At 44.1% G+C, this 21,710-nt stretch overlaps 1 protein-coding gene and 23 non-coding genes across 25 annotated transcripts in view; 6 read left to right on the forward strand and 18 right to left on the reverse strand.

The window, feature by feature from the left end:
* cacna1g (calcium channel, voltage-dependent, T type, alpha 1G subunit) overlaps positions 1 to 21,710 on the forward strand; it is a 313,071-nt gene that overhangs the window by 87,080 nt on the left and 204,281 nt on the right. The window lies entirely within an intron of this gene.
* trnat-agu (transfer RNA threonine (anticodon AGU)) lies at positions 2,210 to 2,283 on the reverse strand. Its single transcript has one exon. It is a non-coding gene; the product is annotated as a tRNA-Thr (tRNA).
* On the reverse strand, positions 2,868 to 2,941 carry trnat-agu (transfer RNA threonine (anticodon AGU)). Its single transcript has one exon. It is a non-coding gene; the product is annotated as a tRNA-Thr (tRNA).
* On the reverse strand, positions 3,155 to 3,228 carry trnat-cgu (transfer RNA threonine (anticodon CGU)). The gene has a single exon. It is a non-coding gene; the product is annotated as a tRNA-Thr (tRNA).
* On the reverse strand, positions 3,642 to 3,715 carry trnat-agu (transfer RNA threonine (anticodon AGU)). The gene has a single exon. It is a non-coding gene; the product is annotated as a tRNA-Thr (tRNA).
* Positions 3,929 to 4,002, reverse strand: trnat-cgu (transfer RNA threonine (anticodon CGU)). The gene has a single exon. It is a non-coding gene; the product is annotated as a tRNA-Thr (tRNA).
* Positions 4,093 to 4,166, reverse strand: trnat-ugu (transfer RNA threonine (anticodon UGU)). Its single transcript has one exon. It is a non-coding gene; the product is annotated as a tRNA-Thr (tRNA).
* trnat-cgu (transfer RNA threonine (anticodon CGU)) lies at positions 4,380 to 4,453 on the reverse strand. The gene has a single exon. It is a non-coding gene; the product is annotated as a tRNA-Thr (tRNA).
* Positions 4,581 to 4,653, forward strand: trnar-ucg (transfer RNA arginine (anticodon UCG)). The gene has a single exon. It is a non-coding gene; the product is annotated as a tRNA-Arg (tRNA).
* On the reverse strand, positions 4,705 to 4,778 carry trnat-ugu (transfer RNA threonine (anticodon UGU)). The gene has a single exon. It is a non-coding gene; the product is annotated as a tRNA-Thr (tRNA).
* trnat-agu (transfer RNA threonine (anticodon AGU)) lies at positions 7,159 to 7,232 on the reverse strand. The gene has a single exon. It is a non-coding gene; the product is annotated as a tRNA-Thr (tRNA).
* On the forward strand, positions 7,362 to 7,434 carry trnar-ucg (transfer RNA arginine (anticodon UCG)). Its single transcript has one exon. It is a non-coding gene; the product is annotated as a tRNA-Arg (tRNA).
* On the reverse strand, positions 7,486 to 7,559 carry trnat-agu (transfer RNA threonine (anticodon AGU)). Its single transcript has one exon. It is a non-coding gene; the product is annotated as a tRNA-Thr (tRNA).
* On the reverse strand, positions 7,773 to 7,846 carry trnat-cgu (transfer RNA threonine (anticodon CGU)). Its single transcript has one exon. It is a non-coding gene; the product is annotated as a tRNA-Thr (tRNA).
* trnar-ucg (transfer RNA arginine (anticodon UCG)) lies at positions 7,974 to 8,046 on the forward strand. The gene has a single exon. It is a non-coding gene; the product is annotated as a tRNA-Arg (tRNA).
* trnat-ugu (transfer RNA threonine (anticodon UGU)) lies at positions 8,098 to 8,171 on the reverse strand. Its single transcript has one exon. It is a non-coding gene; the product is annotated as a tRNA-Thr (tRNA).
* trnat-agu (transfer RNA threonine (anticodon AGU)) lies at positions 10,551 to 10,624 on the reverse strand. Its single transcript has one exon. It is a non-coding gene; the product is annotated as a tRNA-Thr (tRNA).
* Positions 10,753 to 10,825, forward strand: trnar-ucg (transfer RNA arginine (anticodon UCG)). Its single transcript has one exon. It is a non-coding gene; the product is annotated as a tRNA-Arg (tRNA).
* trnat-agu (transfer RNA threonine (anticodon AGU)) lies at positions 10,877 to 10,950 on the reverse strand. Its single transcript has one exon. It is a non-coding gene; the product is annotated as a tRNA-Thr (tRNA).
* trnat-cgu (transfer RNA threonine (anticodon CGU)) lies at positions 11,163 to 11,236 on the reverse strand. The gene has a single exon. It is a non-coding gene; the product is annotated as a tRNA-Thr (tRNA).
* Positions 11,364 to 11,436, forward strand: trnar-ucg (transfer RNA arginine (anticodon UCG)). Its single transcript has one exon. It is a non-coding gene; the product is annotated as a tRNA-Arg (tRNA).
* trnat-ugu (transfer RNA threonine (anticodon UGU)) lies at positions 11,488 to 11,561 on the reverse strand. The gene has a single exon. It is a non-coding gene; the product is annotated as a tRNA-Thr (tRNA).
* Positions 14,330 to 14,404, reverse strand: trnat-agu (transfer RNA threonine (anticodon AGU)). Its single transcript has one exon. It is a non-coding gene; the product is annotated as a tRNA-Thr (tRNA).
* trnat-agu (transfer RNA threonine (anticodon AGU)) lies at positions 14,653 to 14,725 on the reverse strand. The gene has a single exon. It is a non-coding gene; the product is annotated as a tRNA-Thr (tRNA).

Consider the following 21,710-nt stretch of genomic DNA (forward strand, 5'->3'; position numbering starts at 1 on the left):
AGCCAGGAAGAAACAATAGACTGTGTATATAAATGTGCATAGCTAACCTGCTAGCCTCCGCGCTCCAAAGAGGAAGTGATCATGGGTGCACTTCCTGGTTCAATCGATTCAGCTCCAATTCACTTTACACTGAAAAACTGTCATCCTTCTCTCTGTAACTGCTTAAAATGTTCATATTGACCCACTGTACATGGTTCTGGTGTTTTTATTTAGCTGCTTTTGAGCCGAACGCTATGGGTGACATCACACAGTCCACTTCTTTGCACAGTCTGTGGAACAAACCCAGAACTGTCTCGTTTATATAGGAGGTATGAGTGCATGAGTGTTGTTCCTCTGTGATATTGATGTCATATTACGATGGACTGCAGTGCCGGTGTCACTTGAGGAAACTAATCTTTACTATTATGAATTTATAGCGTGTCTTTGGTCCCCGCGACATCACTCACGCGCTGTATTGTTTCTGCCACACACGTCAAACACATAAAATATAAGAAGGAACGTGACAGGTTGGCTGAGTTAGATATATGCGTTTTTTCAATGCCAAAACACTGAAAAGAGACCTTCAAAATAATCATTGTAAAGGCTGATATATTTGGAGTTTGCATGTTCTTTTTATGTTTGGAAGGGTCTCTGAGTGCTGCACTGTGGTCGCCCCACGCTCCAGCATGGAGGGCGAATTTGAAAGTGGATTTTGTTTGACCGTGTGATTACTGACAGCTGGGGATCGAAAGAGAATACAATTTTGGACACAGTTTCGTTATAAGAATACTATGAGCTCCACTCCCAATGTGTGCGCTAGACTGACGAAGTAATCAATTGTATTTATGTCACATGCTGTAACATGAACCATGTGGCCTAATGGATAAGGTCTGACAGATCAGAGGATTGAGTGTTCGAATCCCTTCATGGTTAAATGCTTTCATTCTTGAATATTTCCAGCAGAGAACAGAATGTACAAAGACACTGCTGGGATTTGAACCCAGGAGCTCCTGTTTACAAGACAGGCACTTTGACCAGCTAAGCCACAGCACCTTGAAATGTCATTTCAAACCCACAAACAAAACCTCCAGCATTTTATATGCTGTAAACAACTACGACTCTTGCAAATGATGAGGCGCATTGCATAATTAGACAGTAGTCGTGCCTAAAAGACCATTTGGCCCAAAGGACTTCAGTTCAGAATCCGTCAGAAGGTTCGAATCCCTTTGTGGTAACTGACCATACTTGAAAAGGTTGGAGGCCCTTCATGATTAAATGAACTTGCTTCATTTGTGAATATTTGCACCAGAGAACAGAATGCAAAAAGGCACTGGGATTTGAACCCAGGATCTCCTGTTTACGAGACAGCCACTTTGACCAGCTAAGCCACAGCGCCTTCAACTGTCTTTTTCTAAAACACAAACAGCAAAAAAACAAAAACAAAACTCCAACTTGAAATCCCCTCTCAAACCAAAATGTAAAAAGACACTGCTGGGATTTGAACCCAGAGGCTCCTGTTGACTAGACAGGCACTTTGACCGGTTGACATACAGCACCTTCAACAGCAGCAGACTGCACTCTAAAAAAACAAACAAATCCATGGACCATGTGGCCTAATGGATAAGGTGTCTGACTTCAGATCAGAAGATTGAGGGTTTGAATCCCTTTGTGGTTAAATGAGCTGGCTGAGTCTTTCCACCAGAGAACAGAAAAAAAAAAAAAAAATTCTCAACCATGATTCTTACAAATGTCATGTCATAATTAGACAACAACCGCCCCGAAATGACCATTTAGCCCAATGGATAAGGCGTCTGACTTCAGATGAGCATCTGTTAGGAAGTTTGAATCTCTTTGTGGCAACTGAGCATTAGATTTTTGAAAATTTCCACTAGAGAACAGAATGTACAAAGGCACTGCTGGGATTTGAACCCAGGATTTCCTGTTTACAAGACAGGCACTTTGACCAGCTAAGCCAAAGCGCCTTCAATCACTGTTTTAAACAGTCACATAAAAAAAACAAAAAAAAAAACAAAAAACATCTCAACCATGACTCTTACAATTGATCTGTGTCATTGCATAATTAGACAATTGCCATCCCAAAATGACCATGTGGCCTTTTGGATAAAGAGTCTGTCTTCAGATGAGAATCTGTCAGAAAGTTCGAATCCCTTTGTGATTAAATGAACTTGCTTCATTTTTGAATATTTCCACCAGAAAACAGAATGTAAAAAGGCACTGCTGGGATTTGAACCCAGGATCTCCTGTTTACTAGACAGGCACTTTGACCGGCTAAGCCACAGCGCCTTCAATCATTGCTTTGAACACTCACATAAAAAAAACAAAAAAACAAAAAAACATCTCAACCATGACTCTTACAAATGATCTTTGTCATTGCATAATTAGACAATAGCCGCCCCGAAATGACCTTTTTTTTTTGTCTTTTATTTTCAAAAATATCGTTTTACAAAGTAAAAGCACAGTAAACGTACAAGAAACACATGAAGGAAATGGAAGAAGACTGTTCCCCTCTCTCCCTCCACTGTATATCTCACCTTAGCCCTAAGAATGGCCCCCTTGCTCTTCTCCAGCTCCAGGGCCTCCAGACGGGCCCTGAGCTGGAGAAGCTCAGGGTCAACCCGGCCCTCCTGAGAAGCCGCACCTGCACAGATGTGTTGGATGCGCTGTCGCAAGGTGTTGTCCTCGATGCTCTCGAGCCATTTTTTGTGTTTACTGTAGTTTATTTAAAAAAAAAAAAAAGACCATTTAGCCAAATGGATAAGGCGTCTGACTTCAGATGAGCATCTGTTAGAAAGTTTGAATCTCTTTGTGGTAAATGATGCTCATTTACTTGATTTTTGTATATTTCCACCAGAGAAAAGAATGTACAAAGGCACTGCTGGGATTTGAACCCAGGATCTCCTGTTTACTAGACAGGCACTTTGACCAGCTAAGCCACAGCACCTTCAATCATTGTTTTAAACACTCACATAAAAAATAAATTTAAAAAAATAAATAAAAAAAACATCTCAACCATGACTCTTACAATTGATCTGTGTGGCCTTTTGGATAAAGTGTCTGTCTTCAGATGAGAATCTGTCAGAAAGTTTGAATCCCTTTGTGATTAAATGAACTTGCTTCATTTGTGAATATTTCCACCAGAGAACAGAATGCAAAAAGGCACTGCTGGGATTTGAACCCAGGATCTCCTGTTTACGAGACAGGCACTTTCACCAGCTAAGCCACAGCGCCTTCAACTGTCTTTTTGTAAAACACAAACAGCAAAAAAAACAAAACAAAACTCCAACTTATAATCCCCTCTCAAACCAAAATGTAAAATGGCACTGCTTGGATTTGAACCCAGGATCTCCTGTTTACAAGACAGGCACTTTGACCAGCTAAGCCACAGCGCCTTTGACTGGCTTTTTCTAAAACACAAACAGCAAAAAAAAGGCTCCTGTTGAGATAGGCACTTTGACCGGTTGACATACAGCACCTTCAACTGCAGCAGACTGCACTCTAAAAAAAAACAAAATCTAAGGACCATGTGGCCTAATGGATAAGGCGTCTGACTTCGGATCAGAAGATTGAGGGTTTGAAGCCCTTCGTGGTTAAATGAGCTGGCTTCATTTTTAAATATTTCCACCAGAGAACAGAATGTAAAAAGGCACTGCTGGGATTCGAACCCAGGATCTCCTGTTTACTAGACAGGAACTTTGACCAGCTAAGCCACAGCGCCTTCAATCATTGCTTTAAACACTCACATAAAAAATAAATTTATAAAAATAAATAAAAAAAACATCTCAACCATGACTCTTACAATTGATCCGTGTGGCCTTTTGGATAAAGTGTCTGTCTTCAGATGAGAATCTGTCAGAAAGTTTGAATCCCTTTGTGATTAAATGAACTTGCTTCATTTGTGAATATTTCCACCAGAGAACAGAATGCAAAAAGGCACTGCTGGGATTTGAACCCAGGATCTCCTGTTTACGAGACAGGCACTTTGACCAGCTAAGCCACAGCGCCTTCAACTGTCTTTTTGTAAAACACAAACAGCAAAAAAAAAAACAAAACAAAACTCCAACTTGAAATCCCCTCTCAAACCAAAATGTAAAATGGCACTGCTGGGATTTGAACCCAGGATCTCCTGTTTACAAGACAGGCACTTTGACCAGCTAAGCCACAGCACCTTCAATCATTGCTTTAAACACTCACATAAAAAATAAATTTATAAAAATAAATAAAAAAAACATCTCAACCATGACTCTTACAATTGATCTGTGTGGCCTTTTGGATAAAGTGTCTGTCTTCAGATGAGAATCTGTCAGAAAGTTTGAATCCCTTTGTGATTAAATGAACTTGCTTCATTTGTGAATATTTCCACCAGAGAACAGAATGCAAAAAGGCACTGCTGGGATTTGAACCCAGGATCTCCTGTTTACGAGACAGGCACTTTGACCAGCTAAGCCACAGCGCCTTTGACTGGCTTTTTCTAAAACACAAACAGCAAAAAAAAGGCTCCTGTTGAGATAGGCACTTTGACCGGTTGACATACAGCACCTTCAACTGCAGCACACTGCACTCTAAAAAAAACAAAATCCATGGACCATGTGGCCTAATGGATAAGGCGTCTGACTTCGGATCAGAAGATTGAGGGTTCGAATCCCTTCGTGGTTGAATGAGCTGGCTTCATTTCTTAATATTTCCACCAGAGAACAGAATGTAAAAAGGCACTGCTGGGATTTGAACCCAGGATCTCCTGTTTACAAGACAGGCACTTTGACCAGCTAAGCCACAGCGCCTTCGATGATTGTTTTAAACACATGAAAACACACAAAAAAAAAAAATAAAATACAAAAAAAACCAAAACATCTCAACCATGAGTCTTACAAATGATCTTTGTCATTGCATAATTAAACAATAGCCACCCCGAAATGACCTTTTTTTTTGTCTTTTATTTTCAAAAATATCGTTTTACAAAGTAAAAGCACAGTAAATGTACAAGAAACACATGAAGGAAATGGGGAGAACATACAAGAAATAATAAATATATATATGTATATGCACATCACAACACAGGTAACATTAGGGCGTGCGGGGGGGCGGGGATATGGGATAGGGTAGGAGACATGAAGGAATGGGGCAGGCGAGGACATAATGAATGAAATTAAAGAGAGAATGAGCACGCAATTTCTGAACCTAGATTAGAGTCTCTGTCCATTGTTCTGAGGGGGGTCAAAAATGGAGATCGAGGTGTCCTTGGGGGTTAGTGGTGATGAGGGTGTTGTGGGGAAGCAAAGTCCTGTTGAAGTGGTGGGGGACGGCCATGTGGAGGTGTCTGAGGTGGGTGGTGAGGTGAGTGGTGAAAAGAGTCCAAAGGGGGGCAGTGCACTGTCGATGGAGGTGGATGTTCCTGACGTGATAGATGTTGTACCGGGCTATGCGGCGGGCGGCACCACATTCCTCAGTCTGTTTGCGACGTCGCCCGGCAGGTGGAGCACTGTCAGCGCGTGCACCAGTGTGGACATGCAGAGGGCGTTGATGACCAGCACCTTCCCTTTTACAGTGAGGGCCCTGAGGTTCCAGAGCGAGATGGTCTGCCCGATCTTCAGTAGGGATTTCTCCCACTGCTTCTCGGCGCAGACCACCTTGTCTTTCCCCATCAGGACGCCCAGCACCTTGTACTGGTTGTCCGCCCTCCACATGTCCACGCTGAGGCGCGGCGGGGCGACGTCGCCGCAGAACGACACCGATGGTTTGGCCCAATTAACCTCTCTGCCCGAGGCCAGGCAGTAGACGCCTAGCTCGTGGAGAGCTGCTCCCAGGATCTCCACGTCCCGGGCGAAGAGGTTGGTGTCGTCTGCATACTGTATGACCCTCAGCTCGCTTCGGGAGGGGGAGAGGATACAATGGGCGTGGGGGTTCTTCTTGATGAGTACAGCCAGGGGCGCCGCCACGATGCTGTACAGAAGAGAGGAGAGGGGACAGCCCTGCCTCACTGATCTGCTTAACGGGAAGGTGTCAGTCTGCGAACCACTTCACTCTCGACCGGGCGTTTTGGTAGAGTAGTTGTATCCATGAAATGAATGTGTCGCCAAACCCGAACCCCCGCAAGACGTCCCACATGAACGAGTGTTCGACCCTGTCGAACGCCTTGCGGAAGTCCACGCTGACATGTATCCCCCCCGTGTGATGCATGTGTCTGATGAGATACTTGTTGGTGAGATTGTTGTCAGCGATGTCCCGGTGTGGAATGCTGTAGGATTGGGTCGGGCTGATGACGGACGCGATGACTAATCTAAGACGATTGGCGAGAATTTTAGCGAGTATTTTGTAATCCGTGTTGAGTAGTGAGATGGGTCTATAATTTTCCAAGTCCAATTTCCTGTCCTTCTTGTGTAGCAGTGTAATGACGCTGGTGCAAAATGATGCAGAGACGCGGTTTTCAGATTGCATCTGTGTGTACAGTGGCTGCAGTATGGGCGCGATGCGGTGAGCGAAGGTCTTGTAAAACTCACTCGTGAAACCTGACCGGGGCTCTTGTTATTGTTTAGCCCTTTGATGGCTTCCCGGACCTCCGCTACGGTTATGGGCCCGTCGCAGAGGTCGTGGTCGCCCTCGGTCAGTCTGGCCTCAAGAACGCTTATGGGGGTGTGGGTGGCTTGTGACGATGTACCTTGCGCACCAAATAAGTCAGAGTAAAAACTTTGAATTGTCTTGAGCAAAGTACAATGATCCGCTGAGGTGACACCTGCAGAATCGGTGAGTTGCTGGATGAAGAGCTTGCCTTGTTTTCTCTTCTCCAGCCCAAAGAAGAAGACTGTTCCCCTCTCTCCCTCCACTGTATATCTCACCTTAGCCCTAAGAATGGCCCCCTTGCTCTTCTCCAGCTCCAGGGCCTCCAGACGGGCCCTGAGCTGGAGAAGCTCAGGGTCAACCCGGCCCTCCTGAGAAGCCGCACCTGCACAGATGTGTTGGATGCGCTGGCGCAAGGTGTTGTCCTCGACGCTCTCGAGCCATTTTTTGTGTTTACTGTAGTTTATTTAAAAAAAAAATGACCATTTAGCCAAATGGATAAGGCGTCTGACTTCAGATGAGCATCTGTTAGAAAGTTTGAATCTCTTTGTGGTAGCTGAGCATACTTGATTTTTGTATTTTTCCACCAGAGAAAAGAATGTACAAAGGCACTGCTGGGACTTGAACCCAGGATCTCCTGTTTACTAGACAGGCACTTTGACCAGCTAAGCCACAGCGCCTTTGACTGGCTTTTTCTAAAACACAAACAGCAAAAAAAAAAGGCTCCTGTTGAGCTAGGCACTTTGACCGGTTGACATACAGCACCTTCAACTGCAGCAGACTGCACTCTAAAAAAAACAAAATCTATGGACCATGTGGCCTAATGGATAAGGCGTCTGACTTCGGATCAGAAGATTGAGGGTTCGAATCCCTTCGTGGTTAAATGAGCTGGCTTCATTTTTAAATATTTCCACCAGAGAACAGAATGTAAAAAGGCACTGCTGGGATTCGAACCCAGGATCTCCTGTTTACTAGACAGGCACTTTGACCAGCTAAGCCACAGCACCTTCAATCATTGCTTTAAACACTCACATAAAAAATAAATTTATAAAAATAAATAAAAAAAACATCTCAACCATGACTCTTACAATTGATCTGTGTGGCCTTTTGGATAAAGTGTCTGTCTTCAGATGAGAATCTGTCAGAAAGTTTGAATCCCTTTGTGATTAAATGAACTTGCTTCATTTGTGAATATTTCCACCAGAGAACAGAATGCAAAAAGGCACTGCTGGGATTTGAACCCAGGATCTCCTGTTTACGAGACAGGCACTTTGACCAGCTAAGCCACAGCGCCTTTGACTGGCTTTTTCTAAAACACAAACAGCAAAAAAAAGGCTCCTGTTGAGATAGGCACTTTGACCGGTTGACATACAGCACCTTCAACTGCAGCACACTGCACTCTAAAAAAAACAAAATCCATGGACCATGTGGCCTAATGGATAAGGCGTCTGACTTCGGATCAGAAGATTGAGGGTTCGAATCCCTTCGTGGTTGAATGAGCTGGCTTCATTTGTGAATATTTCCACCAGAGAACAGAATGTAAAAAGGCACTGCTGGGATTTGAACCCAGGATCTCCTGTTTACAAGACAGGCACTTTGACCAGCTAAGCCACAGCGCCTTCGATGATTGTTTTAAACACATGAAAACACACAAAAAAAAAAAATAAAATACAAAAAAAAACAAAACATCTCAACCATGAGTCTTACAAATGATCTTTGTCATTGCATAATTAAACAATAGCCGCCCCGAAATGACCTTTTTTTTTGTCTTTTATTTTCAAAAATATCGTTTTACAAAGTAAAAGCACAGTAAATGTACAAGAAACACATGAAGGAAATGGGGAGAACATACAAGAAATAATAAATATATATATGTATATGCACATCACAACACAGGTAACATTAGGGCGTGCGGGGGGGCGGGGATATGGGATAGGGTAGGAGACATGAGGGAATGGGGCAGGCGAGGACATAATGAATGAAATTAAAGAGAGAATGAGCACGCAATTTCTGAACCTAGATTAGAGTCTCTGTCCATTGTTCTGAGGGGGGTCAAAAATGGAGATCGAGGTGTCCTTGGGGGTTAGTGGTGATGAGGGTGTTGTGGGGAAGCAAAGTCCTGTTGAAGTGGTGGGGGACGGCCATGTGGAGGTGTCTGAGGTGGGTGGTGAGGTGAGTGGTGAAAAGAGTCCAAAGGGGGGCAGTGCACTGTCGATGGAGGTGGATGTTCCTGACGTGATAGATGTTGTACCGGGCTATGCGGCGGGCGGCACCACATTCCTCAGTCTGTTTGCGACGTCGCCCGGCAGGTGGAGCACTGTCAGCGCGTGCACCAGTGTGGACATGCAGAGGGCGTTGATGACCAGCACCTTCCCTTTTACAGTGAGGGCCCTGAGGTTCCAGAGCGAGATGGTCTGCCCGATCTTCAGTAGGGATTTCTCCCACTGCTTCTCGGCGCAGACCACCTTGTCTTTCCCCATCAGGACGCCCAGCACCTTGTACTGGTTGTCCGCCCTCCACATGTCCACGCTGAGGCGCGGCGGGGCGACGTCGCCGCAGAACGACACCGATGGTTTGGCCCAATTAACCTCTCTGCCCGAGGCCAGGCAGTAGACGCCTAGCTCGTGGAGAGCTGCTCCCAGGATCTCCACGTCCCGGGCGAAGAGGTTGGTGTCGTCTGCATACTGTATGACCCTCAGCTCGCTTCGGGAGGGGGAGAGGATACAATGGGCGTGGGGGTTCTTCTTGATGAGTACAGCCAGGGGCGCCGCCACGATGCTGTACAGAAGAGAGGAGAGGGGACAGCCCTGCCTCACTGATCTGCTTAACGGGAAGGTGTCAGTCTGCGAACCACTTCACTCTCGACCGGGCGTTTTGGTAGAGTAGTTGTATCCATGAAATGAATGTGTCGCCAAACCCGAACCCCCGCAAGACGTCCCACATGAACGAGTGTTCGACCCTGTCGAACGCCTTGCGGAAGTCCACGCTGACATGTATCCCCCCCGTGTGATGCATGTGTCTGATGAGATACTTGTTGGTGAGATTGTTGTCAGCGATGTCCCGGTGTGGAATGCTGTAGGATTGGGTCGGGCTGATGACGGACGCGATGACTAATCTAAGACGATTGGCGAGAATTTTAGCGAGTATTTTGTAATCCGTGTTGAGTAGTGAGATGGGTCTATAATTTTCCAAGTCCAATTTCCTGTCCTTCTTGTGTAGCAGTGTAATGACGCTGGTGCAAAATGATGCAGAGACGCGGTTTTCAGATTGCATCTGTGTGTACAGTGGCTGCAGTATGGGCGCGATGCGGTGAGCGAAGGTCTTGTAAAACTCACTCGTGAAACCTGACCGGGGCTCTTGTTATTGTTTAGCCCTTTGATGGCTTCCCGGACCTCCGCTACGGTTATGGGCCCGTCGCAGAGGTCGTGGTCGCCCTCGGTCAGTCTGGCCTCAAGAACGCTTATGGGGGTGTGGGTGGCTTGTGACGATGTACCTTGCGCACCAAATAAGTCAGAGTAAAAACTTTGAATTGTCTTGAGCAAAGTACAATGATCCGCTGAGGTGACACCTGCAGAATCGGTGAGTTGCTGGATGAAGAGCTTGCCTTGTTTTCTCTTCTCCAGCCCAAAGAAGAAGACTGTTCCCCTCTCTCCCTCCACTGTATATCTCACCTTAGCCCTAAGAATGGCCCCCTTGCTCTTCTCCAGCTCCAGGGCCTCCAGACGGGCCCTGAGCTGGAGAAGCTCAGGGTCAACCCGGCCCTCCTGAGAAGCCGCACCTGCACAGATGTGTTGGATGCGCTGGCGCAAGGTGTTGTCCTCGACGCTCTCGAGCCATTTTTTGTGTTTACTGTAGTTTATTTTAAAAAAAATGACCATTTAGCCAAATGGATAAGGCGTCTGACTTCAGATGAGCATCTGTTAGAAAGTTTGAATCTCTTTGTGGTAGCTGAGCATACTTGATTTTTGTATTTTTCCACCAGAGAAAAGAATGTACAAAGGCACTGCTGGGACTTGAACCCAGGATCTCCTGTTTACTAGACAGGCACTTTGACCAGCTAAGCCACAGCGCCTTTGACTGGCTTTTTCTAAAACACAAACAGCAAAAAAAAAGGCTCCTGTTGAGCTAGGCACTTTGACCGGTTGACATACAGCACCTTCAACTGCAGCAGACTGCACTCTAAAAAAAACAAAATCCATGGACCATGTGGCCTAATGGATAAGGCGTCTGACTTCGGATCAGAAGATTGAGGGTTCGAATCCCTTTGTGGTTAAATGAGCTGGCTTCATTTTTAAATATTTCCACCAGAGAACAGAATGTAAAAAGGCACTGCTGGGATTCGAACCCAGGATCTCCTGTTTACTAGACAGGCACTTTGACCAGCTAAGCCACAGCACCTTCAATCATTGCTTTAAACACTCACATAAAAAATAAATTTATAAAATAAATAAAAAAAACATCTCAACCATGACTCTTACAATTGATCTGTGTGGCCTTTTGGATAAAGTGTCTGTCTTCAGATGAGAATCTGTCAGAAAGTTTGAATCCCTTTGTGATTAAATGAACTTGCTTCATTTGTGAATATTTCCACCAGAGAACAGAATGCAAAAAGGCACTGCTGGGATTTGAACCCAGGATCTCCTGTTTACGAGACAGGCACTTTGACCAGCTAAGCCACAGCGCCTTTGACTGGCTTTTTCTAAAACACAAACAGCAAAAAAAAGGCTCCTGTTGAGATAGGCACTTTGACCGGTTGACATACAGCACCTTCAACTGCAGCACACTGCACTCTAAAAAAAACAAAATCCATGGACCATGTGGCCTAATGGATAAGGCGTCTGACTTCGGATCAGAAGATTGAGGGTTCGAATCCCTTCGTGGTTGAATGAGCTGGCTTCATTTGTGAATATTTCCACCAGAGAACAGAATGTAAAAAGGCACTGCTGGGATTTGAACCCAGGATCTCCTGTTTACAAGACAGGCACTTTGACCAGCTAAGCCACAGCGCCTTCGATGATTGTTTTAAACACATGAAAACACACAAAAAAAAAAATAAAATACAAAAAAAAACAAAACATCTCAACCATGAGTCTTACAAATGATCTTTGTCATTGCATAATTAAACAATAGCCGCCCCGAAATGACCTTTTTTTTTTGTCTTTTATTTTCAAAAATATCGTTTTACAAAGTAAAAGCACAGTAAATGTACAAGAAACACATGAAGGAAATGGGGAGAACATACAAGAAATAATAAATATATATATGTATATGCACATCACAACACAGGTAACATTAGGGCGTGCGGGGGGGGCGGGGATATGGGATAGGGTAGGAGACATGAGGGAATGGGGCAGGCGAGGACATAATGAATGAAATTAAAGAGAGAATGAGCACGCAATTTCTGAACCTAGATTAGAGTCTCTGTCCATTGTTCTGAGGGGGGTCAAAAATGGAGATCGAGGTGTCCTTGGGGGTTAGTGGTGATGAGGGTGTTGTGGGGAAGCAAAGTCCTGTTGAAGTGGTGGGGGACGGCCATGTGGAGGTGTCTGAGGTGGGTGGTGAGGTGAGTGGTGAAAAGAGTCCAAAGGGGGGCAGTGCACTGTCGATGGAGGTGGATGTTCCTGACGTGATAGATGTTGTACCGGGCTATGCGGCGGGCGGCACCACATTCCTCAGTCTGTTTGCGACGTCGCCCGGCAGGTGGAGCACTGTCAGCGCGTGCACCAGTGTGGACATGCAGAGGGCGTTGATGACCAGCACCTTCCCTTTTACAGTGAGGGCCCTGAGGTTCCAGAGCGAGATGGTCTGCCCGATCTTCAGTAGGGATTTCTCCCACTGCTTCTCGGCGCAGACCACCTTGTCTTTCCCCATCAGGACGCCCAGCACCTTGTACTGGTTGTCCGCCCTCCACATGTCCACGCTGAGGCGCGGCGGGGCGACGTCGCCGCAGAACGACACCGATGGTTTGGCCCAATTAACCTCTCTGCCCGAGGCCAGGCAGTAGACGCCTAGCTCGTGGAGAGCTGCTCCCAGGATCTCCACGTCCCGGGCGAAGAGGTTGGTGTCGTCTGCATACTGTATGACCCTCAGCTCGCTTCGGGAGGGGGAGAGGATACAATGGGCGTGGGGGTTCTTCTTGATGAGTACAGCCAGGGGCGCCGCCACGATGCTGTACAGAAGAGAGGAGAGGGGACAGCCCTGCCTCACTGATCTGCTTAACGGGAAGGTGTCAGTCCTGCGAACCACTTCACTCTCGACCGGGCGTTTTGGTAGAGTAGTTGTATCCATGAAATGGATGTGTCGCCAAACCCGAACCCCCGCAAGACGTCCCACATGAACGAGTGTTCGACCCTGTCGAACGCCTTGCGGAAGTCCACGCTGACATGTATCCCCCCCGTGTGATGCATGTGTCTGATGAGATACTTGTTGGTGAGATTGTTGTCAGCGATGTCCCGGTGTGGAATGCTGTAGGATTGGGTCGGGCTGATGACGGACGCGATGACTAATCTAAGACGATTGGCGAGAATTTTAGCGAGTATTTTGTAATCCGTGTTGAGTAGTGAGATGGGTCTATAATTTTCCAAGTCCAATTTCCTGTCCTTCTTGTGTAGCAGTGTAATGACGCTGGTGCAAAATGATGCAGAGACGCGGTTTTCAGATTGCATCTGTGTGTACAGTGGCTGCAGTATGGGCGCGATGCGGTGAGCGAAGGTCTTGTAAAACTCACTCGTGAAACCTGACCGGGGCTCTTGTTATTGTTTAGCCCTTTGATGGCTTCCCGGACCTCCGCTACGGTTATGGGCCCGTCGCAGAGGTCGTGGTCGCCCTCGGTCAGTCTGGCCTCAAGAACGCTTATGGGGTGTGGGTGGCTTGTGACGATGTACCTTGCGCACCAAATAAGTCAGAGTAAAAACTTTGAATTGTCTTGAGCAAAGTACAATGATCCGCTGAGGTGACACCTGCAGAATCGGTGAGTTGCTGGATGAAGAGCTTGCCTTGTTTTCTCTTCTCCAGCCCAAAGAAGAAGACTGTTCCCCTCTCTCCCTCCACTGTATATCTCACCTTAGCCCTAAGAATGGCCCCCTTGCTCTTCTCCAGCTCCAGGGCCTCCAGACGGGCCCTGAGCTGGAGAAGCTCAGGGTCAACCCGGCCCTCCTGAGAAGCCGCACCTGCACAGATGTGTTGGATGCGCTGGCGCAAGGTGTTGTCCTCGACGCTCTCGAGCCATTTTTTGTGTTTACTGTAGTTTATTTAAAAAAAAATGACCATTTTAGCCCAAATGGATAAGGCGTCTGACTTCAGATGAGCATCTGTTAGAAAGTTTGAATCTCTTTGTGGTAGCTGAGCATACTTGATTTTTGTATTTTTCCACCAGAGAAAAGAATGTACAAAGGCACTGCTGGACTTGAACCCAGGATCTCCTGTTTACTAGACAGGCACTTTGACCAGGCTAAGCCACAGCCCTTTGACCTGACTGGCTTTTTCTAAAACACAAAACAGCAAAAAAAAAAAGGCTCCTGTTGAGCTAGGCACTTTGACCGGGTGGACATACAGCACCGTTCAAACTGCAGCAGACTGCACTCATAAAAAAAAACAAAATAATCTATGGACCATGTGGCCTAATGGAATAAGGCGTCTGACTTCGGATCAGAAGTTGGAGGGTTCGAATCCCTTCGTGGTAACTGACCATGCTTGAAAAGGTTGAATCCCTTCATGGTTAAATGAACTTGCTTCATTTGTGAATATTTCCATCAGAGAACAGAAATGCAAAAAAAAAAGGCGCTGCTGGAATTTGAAACCCAGGATCTCCTGTTTACTAGACAGGCACTTTGACCAGCTAAGCCACAGCGCCTTTGACTGGCTTTTTCTAAAACACAAACAGCAAAAAAAAAAAGGCTCCTGTTGAGCTAGGCACTTTGACCGGTTGACATACAGCACCTTCAACTGCAGCAGACTGCACTCTAAAAAAAAACAAAATCTATGGACCATGTGGCCTAATGGATAAGGCGTCCTGACTTCGGATCAGAAGATTGAGGGTTCGAAATCCCTTTGTGGTTAAAATGAGCTGGCTTCATTTCCACCAGAGAACAGAATGTAAAAAGGCACTGCTGGATTTGAACCCAGGATCTCCTGTTTACTAGACAGGCACTTTGACCAGCTAAGCCACAGCACCTTCAATCATTGCTTTAAACACTCACATAAAACAAAAAAACAAAAAAAACCCCATCTCAACCATGACTCTTACAAACGATCTTTGTCATTGCATAATTAGACAAATAGCCGCCACAGTCCGCCCCGCCCCCCCATATGTCTATCCAACCCCGCACCCTCCCTACTTGCCCAGTGTCACCTGTCTTGTGATGTACATGTACACATTTATTTATTATTTCTTGTATGTTCCCCATTTTCCTCCATGTGTGTTTCCGTCCCCCCGTCCCTCCTCCCCACTTGCCCCAATGTACTTTGTACTGTGATTTTATGAAATGAGATTTTGATAATAAAAGTAAAAAATAAGAAAGAAAATAAAGAATAAGACAATAGCCCGCCTCGAAATGACCATTTAGCCCAATGGATAAGGCGTCTGACTTCAGATGAGCATCTGTTAGAAAGTTTGAATCTCTCTAGTGGTAACTGAGCATACTTGATTTATTGGCTAAGCCACAGCAGCTACTCTCAGTAACCTTCTTCAGATCAATGGACAAACACTTCAACTGAGCCAGTGTCCTTACTTTCAGGGAGTGAAATGATTTTTAATCTATGACGTAAACTAAACAGGCCAAAATGCAAACAGATCATTTTTAGGTGCTTAAAGAAGACGAGTTTGGATTGATGTATTTATGAAACAATTGTGAATGGTAGCAAATCAGAAAAAAACAATTTTGCATAATATGTTGTGCACTTTAAAGCTGTATTACATGATTTCTGAGCTATGTTATAACGTTTCCTCGTCACAAACAGACCTGGAGGTTGTGTTTTATTTCATTCACACATGTTTAACACACAAACCCTGCACATTTAGGCTGACTTCTTCTCTCAGAAACAGAAAAAACACTCTGTTCCACCTTGTGATTTCACGTAGTAATACTGCGTTTTTTAAACTTCATACAGCTTCATTAGAATCATTTGGATCACTTCAGCCCTGGAATTTCCAATCTTCACTAAACAAAAAAGGTAAAAGTAGCTGTTAACTTGAAAAACTACCACGTTTTTGAGGAGGTAGCATCGTTATAACCTGACTTAAAGCTCAAAAGAGTCAATTTTGCATAATATAGGACCTTTAAATGTCTGAACTAAGCTGTATCTCTGTTGACGTTTTCATCTGCATTCCGGGGTAGGTCTCTGAATGTTCGTGGCGTCGCGCTCACAGGGGGGATGCTGGTGCTGTATACACTGATCCCAGCTGTTGCCCGGGTAATCGCTCCCCTCACAGCTCAGCAGTTCTCTACCCTGCTCAGACCGACAGAGCCAGGCCTCGTGTGCGCTCGCTGTTTACTGAAGGCGCTAATGAACCTCTGCCAGAGCTGACGAGCCCCACATCTGCGACAAGAGCGATGGGCACCACAGGGCAAGCAGCAAAGCACGACGCAGCACCGCCAATACAGTGCTTTAGCAAGTTTCAAATGTGGATTAGAGCGGGATTGAAAAGCTTCTGTTGTATGAAGTCTCAAAGCTCACGTATTATGCAAAACTGACTGCTGCAAGGTTTAAGTCACGTTATAATACTGTTGCCTCATCACAAACACACCTGGAGTTGTGTTTTGTTTCATTCGCATATGTTTTAGTAACACTTTAATATCGCCAAACCTCAAAATGCTCTGTTCCACGTCATGATGTCATTAAGTGGTAGTTTTCAAGTTATTCGCTAGCCACCTTTTGCCTTTGGGTCAGTTTAGATGAGCATTTCCTGAGCTGAAATGATCTAAATGATTCTAGTGAAGGCGTTTGGAGTTTAAAACACAGAGGAGCACTTCCTGTATCACCACATGATGACATCACAAGGTGGAGCAGAGTGTTTCTGTTTGAGAGAAGAATACAGCCTAAAATTTGCAGGGTTTCTGTGTGAAATGTGTGAATGGAATAAAACATGAAATAAATAAAACTCCACGCATGTTTTTGACGAGGAAACATAATAACATAGATTAGAAAATGGCATAAAATGGGCCATTTGGGTGTTTATTATTAGGAAAAATCAACCTTTCAGAGCTTTTAAACCATGATATAGTTGTTTCTTTCTCATTTACCCTCTCAAACTTGTATCTTAGAGTGTTTGAAGATTGCTCAAACATGTATAAATCACTCATTTTCAAGCCGCCATATTGCCACCCGATACACACCGACTGCTGGGTCCCGGGATGGGGGCAGGGGGCAAGGGACAGCTAACGCCTTTATGTTTTCTCATGTCAACCTTGTAGCTGCCTTGTGTTACTTTTTGTTGTTCTGAACTCCAGCAGGGTTCCTTATATATTTGGTGTTACATGCCTTTATATTGTAATGCATTCTTACAGTTTTTGTTTGAAAATGACAATTAAATTAAACAAATTGGTCACAAAAAAAGTTACATAGTCCACCCTTAACTTGCTGTTATTCTTAGTATTTGTCAGTGTGGTATCACAGGTGTAGCTTATATCTTATAGCCTAAAAATAGATTAAAGGAGACGGATTATGCTAAATTAGATTTCATGTATAGTATTTCATTTTTTTAAAGGTCACCTCTCATCACGGGTTATTAGGATTTGAATTGATTCATACGTCCTGATTTGACTTAAAGGGCTCATATTACGCTATTTTCTGATCTGTTATAACATTGTTTCCTCATCACACTTCCTCAGTTTCCTCTCTCAAATGGAAAACACTCTGTTCCACCTTGTGATGTCATCATGTGGTAACACAGGAAGTGCTCCGCTGTGTTTTTAAACTCCACACACCTTCAGTAGAATCATTTGGATCATTTCAGCCTTGGAATTGCCGACCTGTACTGAACTAAAGGTAAAAAAAAAAAAAAAGCAGCTGTTAACTTGAAAACTACCACCTCATGACATCACAAGGTGGAACAGCGCATTTTGAACTTTGGAGAATCCAGAATTACTCAAACACACAGCTCCAGGTAATGTTTTTCATGAACTAAACAGCATTATAACATAACTTTAAGCTCACAGAATCTATTTTAGTGGCGTCACAGCTGCTAAAATGCTAGTGAAGAAGCATAAGTAGCTTGTTCTCCATATTGTAAACGCTGCTAGTTGTTGTGGTTTCATTTCGTGGTGTCATGTGATGTTTTTCCAGTCCTATATCTGTCTCCATCTCTACTTCTCTGCGTGTCTAGTGTACTGTGTGTCATGGTGGCACTGAGCCCATCAGACAAGCTGCCGACCAGTAAATAAGGAATAAAACCGAGGTCTCCGGTTGCCACAGGGCCAGCCCAGATCAGGACACTGAGCTGGGGTTTTGTGACAGGGTTGTGACTGGAAGGACATTGCCTACAGAAACAGTAATAATGTAAAAGGAATGGCAAAACAGTAAATAAATAACACAAACATACATAATAATCTGAAAGGATAGACACACATTAGCTAAAGCAGAGGTACAAGAAACACAAACATGTACTGCAGACAAATGCGTGGATAAGTCTCTCTAAGTCTGGTTTTGATGGTTTACCTATGAGTTTTGCAATGTTTTTTAGGTGGTAAAAAGCTGCAGATGTTATTGTTCAAGTCTGAGTCCATTGTTACCCCTATTTCTAGCCTGATTTGAAGGTTTTAGAGAGAGAAACTGGAGGTGACTGCTGACACTTTCTTTATGTTTCTGCGGGCCAAAGACTTCAACTTCAGTCTTGTCTGAGTTTATCTGGAGAATGTTGTTTCACATCCACACACTGATCTGTTGATGCACTGAGTGAATCCACTGGTCCATATTCACCTGCTGCAGTGTGACATAGATCTGAGTGTCATCTGCAGAGTCATGGTAGGACACATTATTGCTGCGTATTAACTGTAGAAACATGTAGAGAATGAACAAAAGGGGTCCTAAGATTGACCCCTGAGGCACCCCACAGGCCAGAGCCATTTTATCTGAGACACTTTTTCCAATTTCAACAAAGTACTCCCTGTTTTTTGGATAGGACTTGAACCAGTTTAGTGCATTACCAGAGATGCCCAACCAGTTTTCTAGTCTGTAAGAGGATCCCATTATCAACAGTGAGAAGAGTAAGCAAAACTTTACTCAAATAAAGTCATAGGAATGGTCTTGACAGGTTTTTGGACCAAAGACAATTTGAATTTGTTTGTTCGCCGCACTCTGAAGTCTCCGTACATGTAAAAGTAGTAGCGGCAGGCTAGGTGAGTGACTGACAGCTGACCGGCCCGGTGGCTAACCTTTGGACATTACGGTTATTGCGATTGTTCTCTTACGGCGGATGCTTTACAGTCGCTGGTTTCATATAACAGTGGTGTTGTTAGCGTTACTGTAGTGCTTAAGCTAATGGGGAGTTTTTGTTTGGATAGGCTTTGACGTAGATGCTAACGTTTGTCCGTGATGTTTTTTGTGTAAAATTTGCAAGATTGCTAATGTTAAATAATGATTTTTTTAATTTAGATTTTTCAATTACCGACAATGAACAGCCTCATCTTTTAGTGTTTTATTGTGTTTGGATATTGCTCATGTAAATAAATAAAAGCATATTATCATTGGAATTTTTATTTAAAGAGGGGGTATTATGCAAAATGGACTTTTTGGAGCTTTTTACCATGTTATAACTTTGTTCCCTTATCAAAAACACGGCCGAAGAGGATTTAGATGCCATCCATTCATGTTTGAGCAAAATGGCGAAGCGATCCCAGGCCTTATTCAAACCCTCTTTACAGTTAGCTGTGAGATTTTTTTACCGATGCTCCGCCCACAAATCTATGTCATCCATGCTCCCACATGACAATTCTCCATAAATATATATATATAAAAAAAACATGACACAAAACAATACACTACAACTTTCCAAACCTGGTTCATTAGCGGGATGCACAGATTGAGTTGTGATAGCGCTCTGAAGGAGGAGTGACTTAGCACGGAGAGCAAAGAGAGGTGGGACTCAACAAACTGTCTACAAACAAACAAAAGAGAAACATAAAAAACATGTTAATACGTTGTTGTTACGTGTCGCTTGGTCTAGGGGCGGTGGCAAGTAAGGAAAAATGTAAAACTGGGCGTAGAACAAAATGGGAGCGTGTAGACGTGTTCAAAATGATAAACAAGATTTTTTTTTTTTTTTTTTTTACCAAAATTATACTCAAAAATGTGTACAAATTAAACTAGATAATGCAAAAATAAACTATAAGTAGCTGAAAAGTTGCTGCAGAGGAGGACGCACTGGTCGTTGATCCGGTGGCGGTTCTGGGGCTGATGTGTGGAATTGACAGAAAACAGAAATAGGACTAGTCCGTAACAGTCGTTCTCGGTGATTATAGCATTTTCAAAACAATAAAAGGTAACATGGTGATCTAAACTTAGCATGTGTTAGCAGTTAAAACCCCACAGAAGTGTAATACTCCATCTTTAAGTTAATATTAAAGCATTGCTATGATGTGCTCGTTTCTTTGGGGTTTTTTTTGTTTTGTTTTTCTAAAAGTCAAACAAAATAAAATCTACAAGTCATATTTTATTCAGATCCTGTTCATGACCTCTATTGTGGTTGCTAGAGGAGCTACTATCATATTTTCCGGAGTATAAGTCACACTTTTTTTTCTTTTCATAGTTTGTCCAGGGGTGCGACTTATACTCAGATGCGACTTATATGTGGAATATGAGTCGCATCTGAGTATATAATTTCACATCTTCGTTACGGTCACTCTGACAGCCAAGTTTTTTTCTTCATTATTATGCATTTTTTGACTTATACTCCAGAAAATACGGTACTAAAAAACACAATCTTGACAATAAAAGCGACAGTAGCTCAGTTGGTGGCTTGTTAATCTACTGATTTGAAGGTCGGCGGTTCGATTCCCGCTCTCGACATAAACATCATCAGTCGAACGGTCGGATCCACTGACCGACAAGTTGGCGGTGCGTTTCCAGCTCCCACAGATGAAAGCTGCTGTTGTGTCCTTGGGCAAGACACTTAACCCACCTCGCCCCCAGTGTCTGCGTACACTGGAGTTTAAATGGGTGAGCGGTTTCTTGATGTAAAGTGCTTCGTGTCCCTTGAAGGTAAAAAAAGCACGATATAAAAATGTGACTATTTACCATTTACCAAAAGTGTACAGTGATTAATAACGATTGACCTCCCGCTTGTTCCTCCTTCAGTTCTTTTTTGGACTTTTTCGCAACATTTTAGAAAGTCCATTCGGAGCCAGTCATCTCAGAAGCATCCATCATTCCCACTTACTGTCTCTGGTCTGAGTCTGGTGCGTACAGTGGGAGCCCTGCTCAATAAGCTAAAACAGTCCTGTGATATCATCTAGCTGAAAGTACACTGGCACAAATTCACAATCTACTTCCATTCACTTTAGATCCAATTGTTTATGTTACGTCTGACGCTCCCTTTCCAATCACCAAATGAGCCGTGCAAATACGCTTTCCAAAAAATATTATACAAGATTTTTATGTCTGTGTAGCAATCAGGAAAATTATCGTGGCTATGATGTCATACTCCCAGATGGGGGGCGAGAACGAGAACGAGTTTCACTTTTATTCAAATCAGAAAATATAAAATAAACACGCTTAAACTCTTAAAACTGAAAGACATGGACCTGGATAACAGAAATTCCCCATCTTGTCACTGCCCATCACGCAATCTCACGTTCTTAGAGGCAATGACCAACGACGTAAAGGCAGGATATCCAACCACCCACCTCAGTAAAGGGTCTGTACAGGAACATGTTTTTGCTCCGCCCACTTTGTCCTTTCTGGCTCCAGTCTCTCTCTAAAACCTTCAAATCCGACAAGAAATCTTGGGGTAATAATGGACTTGGACTCGCATCAAATCAGTAACATCTGCAGCTTCTTACCATCTAAAAACATTGCAAAAATCAAAAGTAAACTGTCAAAACCAGATTTGGAGAGACTTATCCATGCGTTTGTCTCCAGTAGGTTAGACGACTGTAACGTCCTGCTCACTGGCCTCTCCAAACGAGCCTTAACACAGCTGCAGTACATCCAGAACGCTGCTG

Source organism: Periophthalmus magnuspinnatus, chromosome 19, assembly GCF_009829125.3.
Source record: "Periophthalmus magnuspinnatus isolate fPerMag1 chromosome 19, fPerMag1.2.pri, whole genome shotgun sequence".
Lineage (NCBI taxonomy): Eukaryota > Metazoa > Chordata > Actinopteri > Gobiiformes > Gobiidae > Periophthalmus > Periophthalmus magnuspinnatus.